Source organism: Nicotiana tabacum, chromosome 6 (genome assembly GCF_000715075.1).
Source record: "Nicotiana tabacum cultivar K326 chromosome 6, ASM71507v2, whole genome shotgun sequence".
NCBI lineage: Eukaryota > Viridiplantae > Streptophyta > Magnoliopsida > Solanales > Solanaceae > Nicotiana > Nicotiana tabacum.
In genome coordinates this window covers 146,703,072-146,713,551 of record NC_134085.1, presented here as the reverse complement: position 1 = coordinate 146,713,551, position 10,480 = coordinate 146,703,072, and positions in this window count along the sequence as shown.

Below are 10,480 nucleotides of genomic sequence, written 5' to 3'. Positions count from 1 at the left end.
ACATGGACAAACTAGGGAAAGGGGAGTAAAATTTTTACACGTTATCTAATGCACGAGTAAAATGGAATTGTCAATTCTACTCAAATTGAAACGTTGGAAGAACTATTCATGTACCCATTTTTAAGTAAATCAAATTGTTACTTTATTTCAAGAAGAAAAAAATGTTACTTTATTTATATATCTAAAAAAAATTCTTTCCTTTTATATAATTTTTTTTAATTTTTGTATTAAAAGTACTAAATATTATTTTTAAATATTTATAAATCTATTATTTGTAAACAACAGAGCCCCCAAATTTGGAAGGTTAAGGCACCAGCCTTACTACTGATAAGGGTAGAGACGGCCCTGCTTGTTGTTGCACCGTCTCTTTCAACAAAATCTATTTTGTTATGCTATAATTGATGTTTTATAGTCATATATACATAAATAGAGAAAATTTTGAGTTTATAAGTTTTGAATTTTAGAAATATAGCTTACCGAGTTTTGAATAATTATTTTTACATATTAAGTGAATTTCTTTCCATAAATATAAAATTTTGTCCAAAGCTAATAAATTTTGCCGTAACTAGTAACTATAATTTTATCTCTGCTTCTGAGTCCCTGACAATACAACACCACAAGCACCCTGCCTCAACATTTAGCTCCTCAGACGAAGGCTATCACGCCAAATTCTGATGCCTTTTTTGTATGTACTTCACAGGCCTGAGAGTAGCCTCCATACGAGCATAATTAGTTAAATTGACCTAATGCTTGCTCCCCAAATGAAATGTTGTTATTGTTTAGTACTAGATGTTAGAAAAATTGCATAAGATAAAAAGAGAAGTATAGCTTTGAGGCGTGGCGTGAAAGCTGATCATTATCTTTCAAGAGATATTGTCCGTATATGTTTTAAGGGATTACAAGCAATTCTCTATTAGGATACAACAAAGCCAGAATTATACTTGTATATTGAATATCACTGCTCCTGGGGTGTCCTTGTATTTATAGAATTCAAGAAGACTTTTCAGAAAAGTCACACTCATATACGAACAACTATGTCTGTTTTATTTAAAATTCAAATTTAAATTCGAAATTTAAATAATCAGAAACTGCTCCATAAAGATAAATACGAAAATAAAATGTTTATTTAAAGCTCCGACCCGGCCCTCGCCCAAGCCCCAAGTCCAAGTTATTTAGATATATAATTATATATATAAAATAATATATATTACACGTACTTTTAGAAGTATGTTAAATACTCATTCTATATGACTTAGTGGGCTTAGCCTTTTAAGGCCTCAAAAGTGACTTGAAGTCACCGATGTGGGAAGCCCCCACATATACAAGCTATATCTAGCATAATATATGTACTACCTCCATAACTATGTGTAACAATCCCCCACTAGTTTGTATATGTATCATAATATCATGTATAATGGAAGTATCTTGTGTAGATTTGAACTTTCCACTAGTGTAAATACCTTAAAGTTGGACGAAATTATTGGTATCCAAAGATTTGAACCGTAACTCTTTTTGTCAAACCGAAAGTATCACACACATAATATTATTAAGCAGGGAAACATTCTAGTATAGAGCTTTAGCACTTTTATGGCCATGTGCTACCCATGATTTCAAGAATATTTATACTTTGGTCGCCAGTTCTCGGGCATGACTTGCTCCGTGTGATACATTATGACTTATGTCAATCGTTGATTTTGGTTTTCAGGGTAATCAAAATGAATTTGGAAGAACAATTCTCAGTTTGAAGCTTGAAATTTGAAAGGTTTGACCAAGATTTGACTTGTTTGTATATGATCTCGGATCGGAATTTTTATTACTTGGTTAGCTATGTTAGGTTATTTGAGACTTAGGAGCGTGGTCGGAATGCATTTTGGAAGTCCGTGGAAGGTTTAGGCTTGAATTGGCGAAATTGAGATTTTGACATTTTCCGGTTGATAGGTGAGATTTGATATAGGGGTCGGAATGGAATTTCGGAAGTTGCAGTAGCTCTGTTGTGTCATTTGTGATGTGTGTGCAAAATTTCAGGTCATTCGGACGTGGTTTGATTGGGTTTTTGATCAAAAGCGTAATTTGGAAGTTCTTTGAATTCTTAGGCTTGAATCCGATGTGATTTTGGTGTTTTGATGTTGCTTTGAGCATTCCGAAGATTGGAACAAGTTTGAATGAGGTTATGGAATATGTTGGCATGTTTGGTTGAGGTCCCGAGGGCCTCGGGTGAGTTTCGGGTGGTCAATCGGACCATTGCATGTTGTTTGGAATTTCAGAAAATTGCTGATCAGTGTTGCAGAGAAATGGCCTTCGCGTTTGCGAGTAGGCCCTCGCATTCGCGAAGGGTTAGCTGGTGAAGGCTATAATTTTAGCCTTCGCGTTCGCGAGGAAGGCTCCGCGTTCACGAAGGGCTGATTGTTTGGGCATCGCGTTCGCGGGTGAAGCTCCACGTTCGCGTAGAGGAAATTGGCCAGCTGGGCTTGAGGTGTTTTATTCATCGCGTTCGCGAGAGAGGTAATGCGATCGCGAAGGGTCAAGCTGAGGAGCCATCACGTTCGCGAGTGGCTGGTCGCGATCATGAAGAGTAATTTTGGGTCAAAGTTATTTTGTGCTTCGCGAACGCGAGGCGTTGACTGCGTTCGCGAAGAAGGTTTTTGATGCGTGGGCAGAATGTTTAAATAGCCATTATCCGCAATTTTGGGCGATTTTGGAGCTTTTTGAGAGGATTTGAAGAGAGATTCAAGAGATAACACCTGGAGGTAAGATTTTTGAACTCAATACTCGATCCTATGTTGATTCTTACTTGTTTAATCATGAAAATGTGGAAATTAAAGCCTAAAAATTGGGGAATTAAGGCTTGGATTTGGAGAGTATAAATTGGGAATTTAGAAGGGGCAATTGAGGTCCGATTTTGATGTTCTTGGTATGTATAGACCCGTGAGAGGATGAGGATTCTATTGATGTGACTTTTATCGGATTCGAGATGTGGGCCCGGGGGGTTGAGCAATTTCGGAATTTTTGATGTAAATTGGAGATTTCCGAGTGGGCTTTGTTCCCTTAGCATATTTTAATAGTTATGTAGTGATTGTGACTAGATTTGGAGCATCCGGAGGTCGATTTGTGAGGGCAAAGGCATCGCGGACTAGAGTTTGGACCGGATCAAGGTACGTAATGATTGTAAATACTGTCCTGAGAGTTTGAAACCTCGGATTTCACATCGTTGTGCTACTTTGAGGTGACGCACACGCTAGATGACAAGCGTGGAGTCGTGCACCGTTGGGGATTGTGACTTGGTCCATCCCGTACGACTGTTAAGTCATGTATTTGATTTAAAATCTTATGATATTCCATATTTTAGAAATTGATATTATATTTTGTATGTATGCCATGTTTGGGGCCTTGAGCCGACCTGTTGAGACCTTTAGGGGTACTTTCACTATTTTTCCTCACTCTATTTATTTTGAAAGCATATCCTCAGTCATATTTTACCTGTTTATTATTTAAATTTGGTTTTATCACTTTACTTCTTAAAATGTAAAAATTGTTTGGGCTGAGTTCCCTGTTTTACTGATGGTCAGAGTGATCATGAGGTTGATGACTAAGATAGACCGAAGGTCTGATTGTGAGGTTGATGACTGAGATAGATCGATGGTCTGCTGATTGTGAGGTTAATGACTGAGAGAGGCCGAGGGCCTGGTTATGAGGATTATATAGTTATGGATCGGGCTGCACGCTATATATATATATATATATATATATATATATATATATATATATATATATATATATATATATATGGATCGGGCTGCACGCCGCAGCGATATAGCGCTTGGGCTGTAGGAGTCCCTCTGGAGTCTGCACACCTCCAGTGAGCACAGTCGACTATATATATGGATCGGGCTGCACGCCGCAACAATATATGGATCGGGTGGTACGTCGCAATGGTTACTACATGGTACCTATTGAGTGTGAGTGCTGAGTGTGAACATTGACTGGTAAGAGTTGAGTCACGAGTGACTGAGAGGCTTACCCGAGGGGCTATCTATATACATGTACACGAGTGATCCTTGCCTGAGGGGCATGGTTATGAGCTTAGTGTTTATCACTCCTCCTTAATGTGAGTTTCTATCGAATATGTTGATTTAATTATTGCTTTCACTCATATTTAGACCGAGCCCTATTGAAAATGTTGAACAAATGCTTTAAGCAACTTTCATTTAAACGGAAGTTTTAAGTTATGAAATGGGTATGAATTTCTGTTTTGTCGAGAGGCTATATACGAACTATGTTTCGCCCAAGGGGCCGATCATATTTTTCAGATATATATTTCATTAAACCTATATTGAAAAGTTAGAAAGATAATTTTTAAAGGATTTTACTGAAGTGGGAGTTTAACGAAATGATTTGAGTGGTATCCTAATTTGGAAACAGGTTGTAATCACTGTGGTGCCATGATGTGGTTGACGCATTTTCTTACTGCTCAGTCTTTATTTACTCTTATTACTTAGTGGGTTAGAGTACTCATATTACTCCCTGCACCTCGTATGCAGATTCAGGTATTTCGGAACCCGATAGCGGGTGTTGATTGCTCAGAGGCGGAGTCATCGGAGTTAGCAAGGTGACTGCACGACGTTCGCAGCACTACTTTACTTACCCTTTTTTTCATTACTGTATTTAGTATATTTTTAGACTTTTGTTGTATTCAGACCTTGGTAGATGCTCATGATTAGTGACACCCCGATGTCGGGCTTGTGTAATTATTCCGCATTTTTCTTTTTTTAAAAAAATTTCATTATGAGATTATTGATTTATAAATGGTATAAAAACAACTTTTATTGGGAAATGGTTGATTCGATAGTTGCGTCGGTTGACCTAGTTTCATGATATGCGCCATCACGACCGGGTCGATTTTTGGGTCGTGACAACTTTTATGGCCATGTGCTACCCGTGATTTCAAGAATATTTATAAGACTAACCCTTTAAGTCTTATTCCAAACGGCACCACTTCATATTTATATAGGTGGAATTTAGACTTTATGTCCCTGTTACTCAGATATTTGCTAATTCCATTTAGAATTAATTCAACCTCTTCAAAGTAACAGTTTGCACTTTCGAGTTTGTCATTGTACCCCTATTATTACAGGCACTTAACAATTTTGTAGCTCCTCATATAACAGTAAGCAGTACGTTGGAATTAAGATCAGTGCTTAAACAACACAAGTAACTTGATTACCCTTTGAACTTATATTGTTAGAGTGTATACTAACTTAAAGTTGGGTTCCCATCACTTGTGTTTTAATTTAAGGGTTTCAACCACATTCCTTCACTAGTATGTTGTACCGCTTCTTTTGGCAATGCCTTTGTAAGTGGATCAGTCAATTTTTATTTGATCTCACATATATTATAATTATAGTTTCATTGGTAATTAACTCTCTTATATAAGCATTCATGATGCTTATATGTCTTGATTTCCCATTATACATTTTATTATGAGCTACACACATTTGAGTCTCATTATCACAAAATATAAAAATGGTTGGCATAGGTTGTGGCCACAACTTAATAACTAGTAACATGTTCTTCAGCCATTTTGCTTCTTTTCCAGCAGCTGCTAATGCAATAAATTCAGATTCCATTGTAGAACGAAAAATACAAGTTTGTTTCTTGGATGCCTGACTAGTGGCACCACCTCCTAAAGTGAATATCCAACCTGAAGTAGCCTTACTATCATTAACATTCATAATCCAACTCACATCAGAATATCCTTCCCATATGGTAGGAAAACCACTATAGCAAATACCCAAGAGCTTTATTTTTTTAAAAATACCCAAGCACTCTTATTATCGCTTTCCAATGATCATTACTTGGATTACTAGTAAATCTTGAAAGTTTACAAACTGCAAATGTTATATCAGGTCTAGTATAATGTTGCATATATCATACTGCTTATCGCACTTGCATACTCTATTTGAGCCACTGTTCTTCCCAAATTTTTAGTTAATTTGTTACTTGAGTCATACGGAGTGTTAGATTCTTTTATGCCTGAATGATTAAACTTGTTAAGTATCTTATTAATGTAATGGGCTTGTGATAAAGTCACTTTATTATCTGCGTTTCTTTTATCCTTGATACCTAAGATTGTATTAATGTCATTCAAGTCTTTCATCTTAAAAATAGAAGTTAAATACTTCTTAGTTTCAGAAATTTAAAGCATATTCATACGAAATATTAATATGTCATCAACATAAAGACAAATTATAACTCCATATTCTTTTACAAATTTAGAGTAAATACAAATTATCACGTTTAGACTAAATTTGTAAAAGAATATGGAGTTATAATTTGTCTTTATGTTGATGACATATTAATATTTCGTATGAATATGCTTTAAATTTCTGAAACTAAGAAGTATTTAACTTCTATTTTTAAGATGAAAGACTTGAATGACATTAATACAATCTTAGGTATCAAGGATAAAAGAAACGCAGATAATAAAGTGACTTTATCACAAGCCCATTACATTAATAAGATACTTAACAAGTTTAATCATTCAGGCATAAAAGATTAATTTGTGATAATTTGTAAAATATTAATATTTCGTTTAGTCACCGCATTTAAGATTATATTGCCCAACTTACCAGCACACAACATCAGCCCCTCGGGCTCACTCCCAACTCACCACACACAAGCAATGGCCTCTCGGGCCTACTCCCAACTCACCTGGGTACTCTGCGCTCACTGGGGGTGTGTACAGACTCCGAAGGGGCTCCTACAGCCCAAGCACAATATCAATAGGCCTGAAAGCCTTCACACATCACACACGAGGCCTGAAAGCCTCCTCATATAACACTCGAGGCCTGAAAGCCTCCTCACATCACTCAACATATCCTCACGTATGGCCCTCGGCCTCAATCAGTCCAGAAAATAATCATAAGCCTCTTGGGCATCAGTAAAACAATAGTGCTCAGCTCAACAACATTATAAATATCATTAAATCTCGAGTTGAGTATAAATATAGCTGAGTTCACAAAATAATATAATTCAATTGGACTGTGTTCAAATAATATTTCAATTCGTGAGGAAAATAGTGATGTAAATTCACAAAAGATTTCAGATAATTGACACGAAGCCCAAATATGGCAATAAGCCCAATCATAGTAAAAAAACAATAAATCTTTATCAATTACGCGGTAAAACTATCAACTGGGATGGACCAAGTCACAATCCCCAATAGTAAATGACCCCGCGCTCGTCATACAACACGTGTCTCATCTCAACATAGCAGTATGTTGTGCAATCCGGGGTTTCAAACCCTCAGTGCATCATTTAAAATCATTACTCACTTCAAGACGGTCCAATGTCTACTCCGCTATGCCCTTGCCTCTCGAATTTACCTCTTCGTGCGTCGAATCTGGTCAAAACCACAACGAATACATTACAATAGGCTAAGGGAATATAACCCAATCGAAAAGACTCGAAAAATATCGAAATTCACGAAATTCGCAAAACTCAAGCCCCGGGCCCACTTCTCGAAAAATTACGAAAGTCACATCACCGTATTTCTCGTCTCGCCACGAGTTCGTACATATAAAATTTACCAAAATCGGAGTTCAAATGACCCCTCAAATCTTCAAATCTTATTTTCAAATCCCTAGGCCTAAATCTTCAATTTACTCCTAAAAAACATGTAATCTAGTCGAATTATTCGATGATAATTCAATATTATAGAGTAGAAATAATCACAGGTGACTTACCTCAAGATTTCTCAAGATTTCTTGCTAAAAATCGCCCAAAATCCGAGCTTGGAAGTAAAAAAAAATGACCAACTCGGACTGCTGGACATTAAATCTGTCCAGAAATTTTTGGTACTGTTCACGCAGGGCACTGTTCATGCGCGTGAGGTCATTGTTCACTGTTCACCCGCACGGTTACTATTCACGCGCGGGTACTGTTCACTGCTGCAGAAAATACAGCAGCTTTAAAGAAATTTGCAGCACAACCATTTTTCACTAAAATGGTTCTAACTTTATCATACGAACTCAGAATTAGATGATTTTTGTTCCTATGAGTCACAAATAATAATACGAACACAAACCTTCAATCAAAACTCAATTCGGAGCTTGTTTGCCCAGTTCAATACCCATTTCGCTCGTTAAACAATTAACTCACATTTCACGTCAAAAACCCAATCGCGACTTGATGAAATTAAACCAAAATTTTCAGATCAGTCCTATAATTCATGATTTAAATTCTTGAAGTCTCAAAATCAAATTTGGATCTCTAGAACTAAAAATGAACCTTTAGATCATTACATTTATGCTCAAAACGGCAAAAATCTTCCAAAAATGACCCGTTGGGCATCCGAAACACACCCGAGGCCCCCGGTACCCTGACCAATAATACCAACCAGTCCCAAAATATATTATGGACTTGCTCGAGGCCTCAAATCACATCAAACAATGCTAAAATCATGAATCAACCTCCAATCCAAGTTTTATGAACGTTAGAATTTCCAACTTCTATTTCCGATGCCTAAACCTATCAAATCACGTCCGATTGACTTCAAATTTTGCACACAAGTTCAAAATGATATAACGAAATTATAGAAATTCTCGGAATTCCATTCCGACCTTCGGATCAAAATTTCACCTATCAACCGGAAATCGCCAAAATACTAACTTCGCCAAAATGAGCTAATTTCTTCATCGGACCTCCAAAATTAATTCCGATTGCGCTCCTAGGCCTTAAATCATCCCCCGAAACTAACCGAATCATCGGAATTCAATTCCGAGCCCTCTAACTCACAAGTTAACGTCCGGTTGACTTTTTCCAAACTAATTCTTCTTTAAAGAGACTAATTGTCCAATTTCATACCAAACTCGATCCGAATTGACTCAAATTCACCAAGTACACATATTGAAACATGAATAAGCATTTAACGGGAAATACGGGACAAAAATACAGGAAACGACGGTTCGGGTCGTTACAACTTGTCATCATGATTATGTATGAATCCATTAGATAGTATTATACTATCAAATCTTTCATGCCACTGCTTTGGTGCTTGTTTCAATCCTTAGAGAGACCTTATCAACTTACAAACTTTATGTTCATTTCCATGAAGAACAAATCCATCAGGTTGTTTCATATAAATCTCTTCACTCAAGTTTCCATTTAGGAATACAGTTTTAACATCCATTTTATGTACATACAAATCATATATAGATGCCAAAGATAAAAGTACTCTAATAGATTTTATTCTAGCTACGGGAGCATATGATCAAAGTAGCCAATGCCTTCCTTTTGCGTGAAGCCTTTTGCAATTGGTCTTGCTTTAAACTTTTGTATAGAACCATCTGTGTAATATTTTTTTTTACTAAATACCCATTTACAACCTATAAGTATAGACCCAGGAGACAAATCAACTAAAATCCATGTGTTATTAGACATTATTGAGTCCATTTCATCATTGATGACATCTTTCCAAAAAGCAGCATCCCTCGAAGCCATAACTTCTTGGAATGTTATTGGGTTATCTTCTACATTAAACAAGATGGGCATTTTCTAACTTATAGATGTTCTATATACTTCCATAAGAAAAATTATAGAATCTGAAGAAATAAAATCAGAATCGAGGTGTTTTCTATTCTAATTCTTTGACTTCTTACAACAACAACAACAACAACGACCCAGTATAATCCCACAAGTGGGGTCTGGGGAGGGTAATATGTACGCAGACCTTACCTCTACTCCGAAGGGTAGAGAGACTATTTCCAGGAGACCCTCAGCTCAAAAAGGTAATAGGAGCCGATATATTAGTACCATAAAATGCATAATAAAATAACAGCAATATAAGAGATATGAAATACAAAATACGAAATACGAAATAGATGGCTGGTATAGTAAAACTAGCAGGTAAAGCCCTGCATCAATAGACGACCAATGACATTCTTAGTCTAACTCCTAACTAGCTAGTCTCACTCTATTGTGCTGTAGAAATATTCACAACTTTCCCCTAACCTACAACCTTAATGCTCGACCTCCATAATTCCCTGTCAAGGGCCATGTCCTCAGTAATCCTAAGTCGCGCCATGTCCTGTCTGATCACCTCTCCCCAATACTTCTTAGGTCGCCCTCTACCTCTCCGCGTGCCCACTACAGCCAGTCGCTCACACCTCCTCACCGGTGCATCAGTGCTCCTCCTCTGAATGTGCCCGAACTATCTGAGTCTCACTTCCCGCATCTTGTCCTCCATGGGGGCCACGCCCACCTTCTCTCGAATATCTTCATTCCTAATCTTATTCATCCTTGTATGCCCGCACATACACCTCAACATCCTCATCTCTGCTACTTTCATCTTCTGGATGTGTGAGTTCTTCACCGGCCAACATTCAGTTCCATATAACATTGCAGGCCTAACCACTGCTCTATAAAACTTACCTTTTAGTAACGGTGGCACTTTCTTGTCACACAAGACTCCCGACGCTAACCT